The sequence below is a fragment of the Macrotis lagotis genome, chromosome 3, assembly GCF_037893015.1.
Source record: "Macrotis lagotis isolate mMagLag1 chromosome 3, bilby.v1.9.chrom.fasta, whole genome shotgun sequence".
In the NCBI taxonomy this organism is placed as follows: domain Eukaryota; kingdom Metazoa; phylum Chordata; class Mammalia; order Peramelemorphia; family Peramelidae; genus Macrotis; species Macrotis lagotis.
This window is the reverse complement of record NC_133660.1, coordinates 303,496,207-303,504,438: the sequence shown is the minus strand read 5'-3', so window position 1 is coordinate 303,504,438 and position 8,232 is coordinate 303,496,207. Positions and strand designations below refer to the sequence as shown.

Below are 8,232 nucleotides of genomic sequence, written 5' to 3'. Positions count from 1 at the left end.
CTTTCACTCTTATAACATATAACCAAATAAACAATTGTCCCAGAATTTAAAGGTGTTGAGGATGTCAAAATATAAGTATAAATCCAATATTATGAAAATAATCTGGGAAGATATAACATTTTTAATGGTGTATACCTAGCATTCTTAAAACCTTTTCATTTATAGGTCTGTGATTTGACAGTCTGGTGATGCCCATAATCCCTTTCTCTGAGTAATAATATGATGCAGACATGCAAAATTTGGAAATAATTATATTAGTGAAAATAATCATTTTTTCTTTTCCAAGATCACATTTCCTAGAAATCTATCAATAAATCTCATTAGGAGGGCCCATGAATCCCATTAAAGAATAATGCTATACTTCCTCTGGGAGAACTGACTTCATAGGCAGTGGATTATTCTTGCAGACAATCTCAAAGATTTTTTAACCTTCATCTTTTAAGGTTATATGAATGTATGTATCTACTTGTGTGTGCAGATGCTTATATAAGCACATTCATGCACATACTTGTTTCTGTGTACTGATGTCTTTGACAACAGCAGAAAGTCTCCTGAAATCAAATGTGACATTAAAAATGGAGGGATCAGTATTGGAATGGCCTTTTCTTCATTGCAATGTGATATGAATTTGTCATATGAAAACATTAACTAACATATTGTTCTCATTTGCAAAAAGTTCCCTTGTGATGTACCTTATAAGTGTATATAATGTAACTAGTGAAATAATAAGAGACATCCCCACAAGTAAAATTTGATGAAGAATTAGGTGAGAGGGCATTAATAGACCAACTTCAAATTAATAACCAATCAGACAACTGAAGATAAACCACCTCACTGTACTTTAGGTGTAGTAAAGCTTATTTTTTTACATGGATCATTTTGACAAAAACAGAGGTGATGTGTTAATATTTTGTTTTCTCCCTGGTTTATATAGAATAAGTGAGCCTTTTCTGTGAACCTGAGGAAATGGTCAGGTTTTTTTTATAATTCCAATAAAAATTATTTTTCTAAGTGGTGAGAAAAATGTGGTGAAACATAGTTGGAGCTTTCCACTCATCATTTAATAGGGGGAAAAGAATCTTTCCCAGATGATGGAATGTTATATAGAATGGGGAATTTGGGAACTCATTCCTTAAACATTAAAAACAATGCATACGCATTCAGTGAGTTCACTGTGAAAGAAAGTTTGTTAGTTTTGGGTAATAGAAACTAATATACTAAATTGTACCTGACCTCAAAGAGCTCATATTCTATTTTGAAGACAACCAATTGAAAGACTAGTAAACATAAAATATGTACAAAAATGCTAAGACATTTCTAGACAGAAAGACCTCTGAAAACTTTAGGAAGAGAGATCTTACAAGACCTAAAGAAATATTTAGCCTATGATTTGAAGGAATCTAAGTATTTTATCAAACAGATATGAGAAGGGAATGCAATTCCACCTTAGGGAATTCCTTGGCCAAAGGCATTTAGCAGAGAGATGGAAAATCTTTTACATGAAATAATGAAGTTGAGTCCATCATATTTTCTATACTATAAGTGAGCATATTATGGATCATAATGCTAATTAAGTCCAATAGAGTATATTAGAAACTGAGTAAAGATTGCTTTAAATATCAAACAGAATAATTGGGTTTTATTATTTTTATTTTTATTGTTGTCATGGTCTTGTACTATTTTTCTGTATCAACATTATAGTGACTCTAAAGATTGATGAATGGGGAGTGGCATAGTCATCTATAATGTAGGAATAACAATATGCAGCAATGTGAGAATAGAGTGGACAGTGAAGAAACAAGGAACATAAATAGAAGATTACTCCAATAGTATAAAAAATTGGTGCTGTTCTATATGTGATTACATTTTATAAGAATGAAAAGAAGAATTGTGGAGTTTGACAGCTAATTTGATAGTAGTGGTAAGGGACAAAAAAAGATTTAAGAATTATTCTAAGTAATCTTTAGTACTGGAGGGATTATAGTGACCTCAACAAAGCAGCAGTTCAAATACAGATAACATTAGGAAAATATGAATTCATTTTTAGCAAGCTGAATTTGAAATTTCTATAGCACTTCAAGTTAGAGATGTCCAGCAGTAATTTGATAATGAAAGATTGAAGTTCAAAAGAGAGATTAAACATAGTGATACATATTTGGGAACAGTCATCTTAAGATGATAATTATACTCATGAGGACTGATGAAATCATCATGAGAGTTTTTTTGAGAGAGGAGCTAAGGAAGCCCTAGATAGAACATTTTTCATAATATGTACACGGTTGACAAAAGAAGAACATCTTTCTTGGAAAGTAGAGCGAAAATGTGCAAAGAGAACAAAGAAAGATCAAAGAATTACCCAGGTAGGAGGAAAACAAGAAAGATCAGTGTCAAGTTTTCAAAAACTAAAGTTGATTTCTGAATTATTATAAGGAATGGAATGTGTCCTCCTTCAGACTTAGAAAGGAATACTTGGACTTACCTTCTTTGTACTTTAATACAGGAAAGAATGTGTCCTCCCTCAGTCAATTATATAAGGACAATACACTTTGATGAGATTTTGTACTATCTAAAAGAATAGCCTCCAAGAAGTTTAATGTTTTATTTGTTGTGGTTTAAGAATAAATATCCTAGTCAATCCCCTTTTTTCTCCTTTATAAATATTCCTTTCTCCCTCAGCCTCCTGGGGTCATCTTAGATAGATGGCCTCCATCTAAAGGTTTATCAGTTATCTGGAACAGATCACCTCCACTTATGGATTTCATGGCAAATCCTAGAGAATAAAATTTCATGTCTAACCTATATTTTTGTCATTTTATTTTAAACCTATTTTTTTTGGTTTACAAAAGAAATATTAAAAGCTGAACAATAAATTAAAATTAGAGTGGAGAAAGATATCATATTTAGAATTTAAATCTTTTCTTGGGTTATAGGGTAAATATTTGAGTGAGTCTTTTTTGTTTTAAGAAAAAGAAACTTGAAAATATGTCAGTGGAATGAAGGAACTAATTCTAAAGGTGTATTAAAGATAAGAGAAAATGAAAGAATGATCAGAAAGCAAGTTCTCAGGGCAAATGAGAGAAGGTATGATTAAGAGTTTAAGTAAAAGGCTTTGTTTTGCCCAAAAGAAGAAATACTTCTTGAATAGGGAATGAAGAAAAGGAGTTTGATGTCTTACATAAGTGTAAGAAAAAAATTGTTGAATCTTTTCAAATCACAAGGATAGGAAAAAATAGAGTTCAATCCTGTCTTTTGGGGAGGGTATGAAAACATCTTAAAAGTTAAATTATTTTTCCTTATAATTAAATAATTATCATTTTCTCCCTGGAGGAAAACTTTGTGTTTAATAACTTGTTAAGTGTGGGGTTCTGGTAGGGCAATCTTCTTGCACAGCATATTTGATTTTTTTTTTTCAGTTTTATCATTTGAAAATGAAGGTGACTAAAAATGAAGGTTCTGATGTACAAATAAATAAAATTTTCTGAAGGTAGTTTTAGCAGAATTGAGAAATACACTTATTCATTATTTTCGACATAATGAAATTCTGTATCTTTTCATTTTAGGTACTGAAAATTCACAATGACAACATGAACCTGCACATCATTTGGAAATCTATTATAGGATTTCCTATCATTCTCTCCATTGAGGGGAAAAAAATAATATAGCAATTAGCTTTCTTGGCACTGAAGTACTCTTTAGTCAAACTTCCTTCTCCACAAGTTTTTCTTGAAGGATGACAAGGTGGGAAAGATTCCAATATGTTTCCTTTGCTTAGGCATTTTATTGGTTTAAGGTTTTTTTTGGGGGGGGGTGTTGCAAGGCAATAGGGTTAAGTGACTTACCCAGGGGTCACACAGCTAGGCAATTATTAAGTGTCTGAGGCTGGATTTGAAGTCAGGTGCAGAGCTAATACTCTATACACTGCACCACCTAACTGCCCTTTAAGTATTATATTGGAAGACCCACTAAAATATTCATATTAGATTATTAAATTTCAAGGTAATGTCAAGGTCTTCAAATAAAGATGGGGAAAAAGTAGAATGAATGATACAAGTTGCATCAGGACAATGTGTTTGCTAAAGCCATTTTACATATTTGCTTATATTTGTCAGTGCTTTGCCATAAGCAATTTAATAGCCCTTTTGAAGTAGTAGCTGAGGGAGCTCACTGCCACATTCCTTAACTTCCTCTCTATGGCATCAAGGCAAAATCCACTCTGGATTTTTCCATCCTTTCCAAATAAGTGAAGGTTAGACCAGAAATGGAGCTCATATACACTGTACCACAATATGTGCTTGATGGATTTCAATGAATGTTGTTGAATCATTAATATAAACAGATCTTGCTTTTGTGGCTATTTATCAAAGTTCTTTTTCAGTGGGCACAGGTCTTTCTCATGTGTCGAAATGAGGAGTCCCCCCTGATAAGGCAGCATGATCATGCCTCATTGTCTTTCTGTATGGCTTGTAAATATTATAAAACTGATCAAGCATAGAATTCTATTAAGCTTAGTTTTCTCTCAGGTACATGTAACCTTAGAAGAAATGTGACCTTCCACAAGTCTGTGAAGGACTGAGAAGTGTTACACTAGCAAAACAAACTAAACAAACAAAAAATTACTACATACAATTAGAAGACTTGGTGTTACTTCCTGGCCCAGCTACATCTTAGTTGTCTATTAAAAAAAATAAATAAATAAAATTCTTATCGAAACATAACACTGGAAAAATGTAAAATAGAGAGTTATGATACAAAGTATTTCATTGAATGAATAAACAAACATTCAGAAAATTAAATATTTTCAAATGTCTTTCTTATTGAAGTCAGGAAGATCACTTTCCAAAGTTCACATCTAGCTCAGATACTACTAGTTTGGGGCCCTGGGCAATTCATTGAACCCTGTTTGGTTCCTAATTGATTAAATGATTTGGAGAAGGAAATGGTGATCATATTGGCATCTTTGCCACTGTTGTTGCTAAATGGGGTCACAGAGGAGTCAGACAAATCTGAAATGACTGAACAAGGACAATGAAAATGCATGACATTAACAAAGAGCTGGATCTGAGTTTTAAACCAGAACATGTCTTTCATTACACACAGAATCATAGAATTTCTGAGTTGAAGGGTATCTCTACAACCATCTAGTATAGTCTATATACAAAGTAGCCATATATAAATTTCCATTATAATATACTGCTTAAGTGCATAGCCAGTGGGTTACCATTCTGAATTTGGTAACTCACCACAGGGAAGTAATTTGATCTCCTAGAAGATAGTTTTCTCATGTCTACAATGGCATTATATTTTTGCTAATATACTCAAATGGTCACATAATTTCTTTAGAGTACAGTACAATTTAAAGTATGATAAAGTATCATATGTCTATCCTGTTTTTGACTAGAATTCAAATGTCTTTCTTATTCCAAAAGCAGTACTCTATTCATTGAGTTACCTCTGTGACCTTTGAAATAGTCCATGCCATATATGATGTATTAATAACTAAGTATTTTCTTGTTTTTTTGTATTGAATAGACATTGCATAATACACTGAACATATTATTTTATTTTATCCTTTTATCAATATTAATATAATAAATGAAAAAATCATTCCTGATACAAATTGACACCATGAAAGGAAAAAAAGATAATCATTCAAATAGGAGTCAAGATTCATTAAACAAATGCCTTATTCGGTAGATTTTGAGACATATTAGTAGATATACAAAATTTATTAAAAAAAACAAATTATTTCCTACAAAGATAAAAGATAGAAGTGCACAAATTTAAATTAAATATTTTTCTGGAGAAACTAAAGATAACTAAAGAGCCAGCAGAGACTTGTATGATTTGTAGTGGTTATGAGATAAAATTGCAGTTCCTTAGTTATCATCTTAATGAAGACTTTTTCCCTTGGAAAAAGCAGGTGGCAATCTAGAACATTGGATTAAAAAAGTTTTATCACTAATTATTTTCTACTTAAGAGGTGAATGATCACAATAATAATTACATGATATGAAGTATCATGCATATATACATATATACACATGCATGTATATGTATGCATGTACATGCATGTATGCAAAACAAATGAATATGTCTTAGTATGTCTTTTTATGTGGGGGTTTATCACTTTTTAAACTATACACATTAGTGTTATTTTATGATTTTTTTGAATAGTTCTACAAATTTATGCTTTATCACATATGACATATACATATATAACCATTTATTTGTGGGAATATCACAATTCATTTTGATATATATATATCATATATATTTGATATATATATATATATATGAATTAGATGTCGATTTATGTGATACTTTCATGGAGTATTGAAGCAAATTTGGCATAGCTATTTCCATTAAAGGATTGTGTAGATTATAAAATATTGTACAAGTATTTTAAATATTATTGTATATTATAAGCATATTAAACATTCCCATATATTAAAATTACATAAAATATTTTTGTACTTCAAGAACATTCTTTTTGTGAACACCATTCACTGATAAAAATCACATTCTCTTTCATAATTTCCTAAAATATTCTTGAATGTAATGTAAAATTTCAACAATTAGGATCATGAGATAATATGCAATTAAAACATCCCAAGTCCTTCACTCTAAACATGTTTGCTGTTTGATTTGCCAGAATTTATATTCATGTTCTTAGTTTTCAAGCAACCAGAGTCACCTCTCTTCCATAGTAAGTATAGAATTTTATTGTTTATCATTGTTGCTGATGTTAATGAATATCATGTGGTGACAATATTATGGTAAATTTGTGTGGATATAGATTTTTTAATTATTTTAATTTCATAATTATTTTGTAGCTAATGAAGCCTCATGAAAATGAAAAGCTTTTATTACATCTACCTTGATCAATTATCAGTCATGTTATTACTTACAACAACCCTCAGAACATTGCCTCTATATACAAAAGTATACAGTAGATTCCAAAGGCAAATGGAAGGGCTTTAAAAAGTTTGGGAATATGCAAGTGCATATCTATTCATTTTACCTATGCCGTGAAGCTTAGCATCAGAGATTGGGAAGTGGCTTTATATTGCTGTCTTAGTTTTCCATTTATTAAGATGCCTGTTACAAAAAATAAATAAATAAATTTTAAAAAAGAGATTCCTGCTCCAAAAAGCTTTTGTGAAAACAAAATAGTTAAAAGGAACTCCGCTTTTAAAGCTAAACTTATCTTCCTCCATTCTAAAACTAATTAAAAGGTAACAATTTTCTTTACAGATATATTGATTTTTTGACCTTTGCTCATACATTACATAAAAGGGGGGGAAATGGAAAACAGGAACAACGTGACTGAATTTGTCCTTCTAGGTCTTACTCAGAATCCTGAGATTCAGAAAATATTATTTGTTGTCTTCTTAATCATCTATATAATAACCATGGGGGGCAACATTATGATTGTGGTAACAGTCATTTCCAGCCAGACTTTGAGATCCCCCATGTATTTCTTCCTGGCCTATTTATCTCTTATGGATGCTGTCTATACCACAGCTGTTTCCCCCAAAATGATCATAGACTTGCTCTATGAGAAGAAGACTATTTCCTTCCAAGCTTGCATGAGCCAGCTTTTTATTGAACATTTATTTGGGGGTGCAGAAGTCTTTCTCTTAGTGGTAATGGCTTATGACCGCTATGTTAGCATCTGTAAACCTTTGTATTATTTGGTTATCATGAGGCGGCGTGTATGTATACTGTTGCTGGTTGTGGCTTGGATTGGAGGCTTCCTTCATTCAGTGGTTCAGCTCCTTTTAATTTTCAGGCTCCCCTTCTGTGGCCCTAATGTCATTGATCATTTCATCTGTGATATGTACCCCTTATTAGAACTTGCCTGTGCCAATACCTATATCATTGGACTCTGTGGTTGCAAATGGAGGAGCCATCTGTGTTGTCATCTTTACAATGCTGCTTATCTCCTATGGGGTCATCTTACGCTCCCTGAAGACACACAGTCTAGAAAGTAAACGTAAAGCTCTTTCTACCTGCATGTCCCACATTACAGTTGTTGTCTTATTCTTTGTTCCTTGCATTTTCATGTATGTTAGACCTGTCTGTACCTTTTCAATTGATAAAACAATGACTGTAATTTTTACTATCATCACCCCTATGCTGAACCCCTTAATCTACACCCTGAGAAACAAGGAGATGAAGAATGCCATGAGGAAGCTTTGGAACAGAACAAATGACCCAGTTGAACACTGA

The 8,232-nt window shown here is 32.0% G+C and overlaps 1 pseudogene; it reads left to right on the top strand.

Annotated features, from left to right (window-relative positions):
• The window catches only part of LOC141519063 (olfactory receptor 4A15-like), a 10,306-nt pseudogene extending 2,074 nt beyond the window's left edge, over positions 1 to 8,232 (top strand).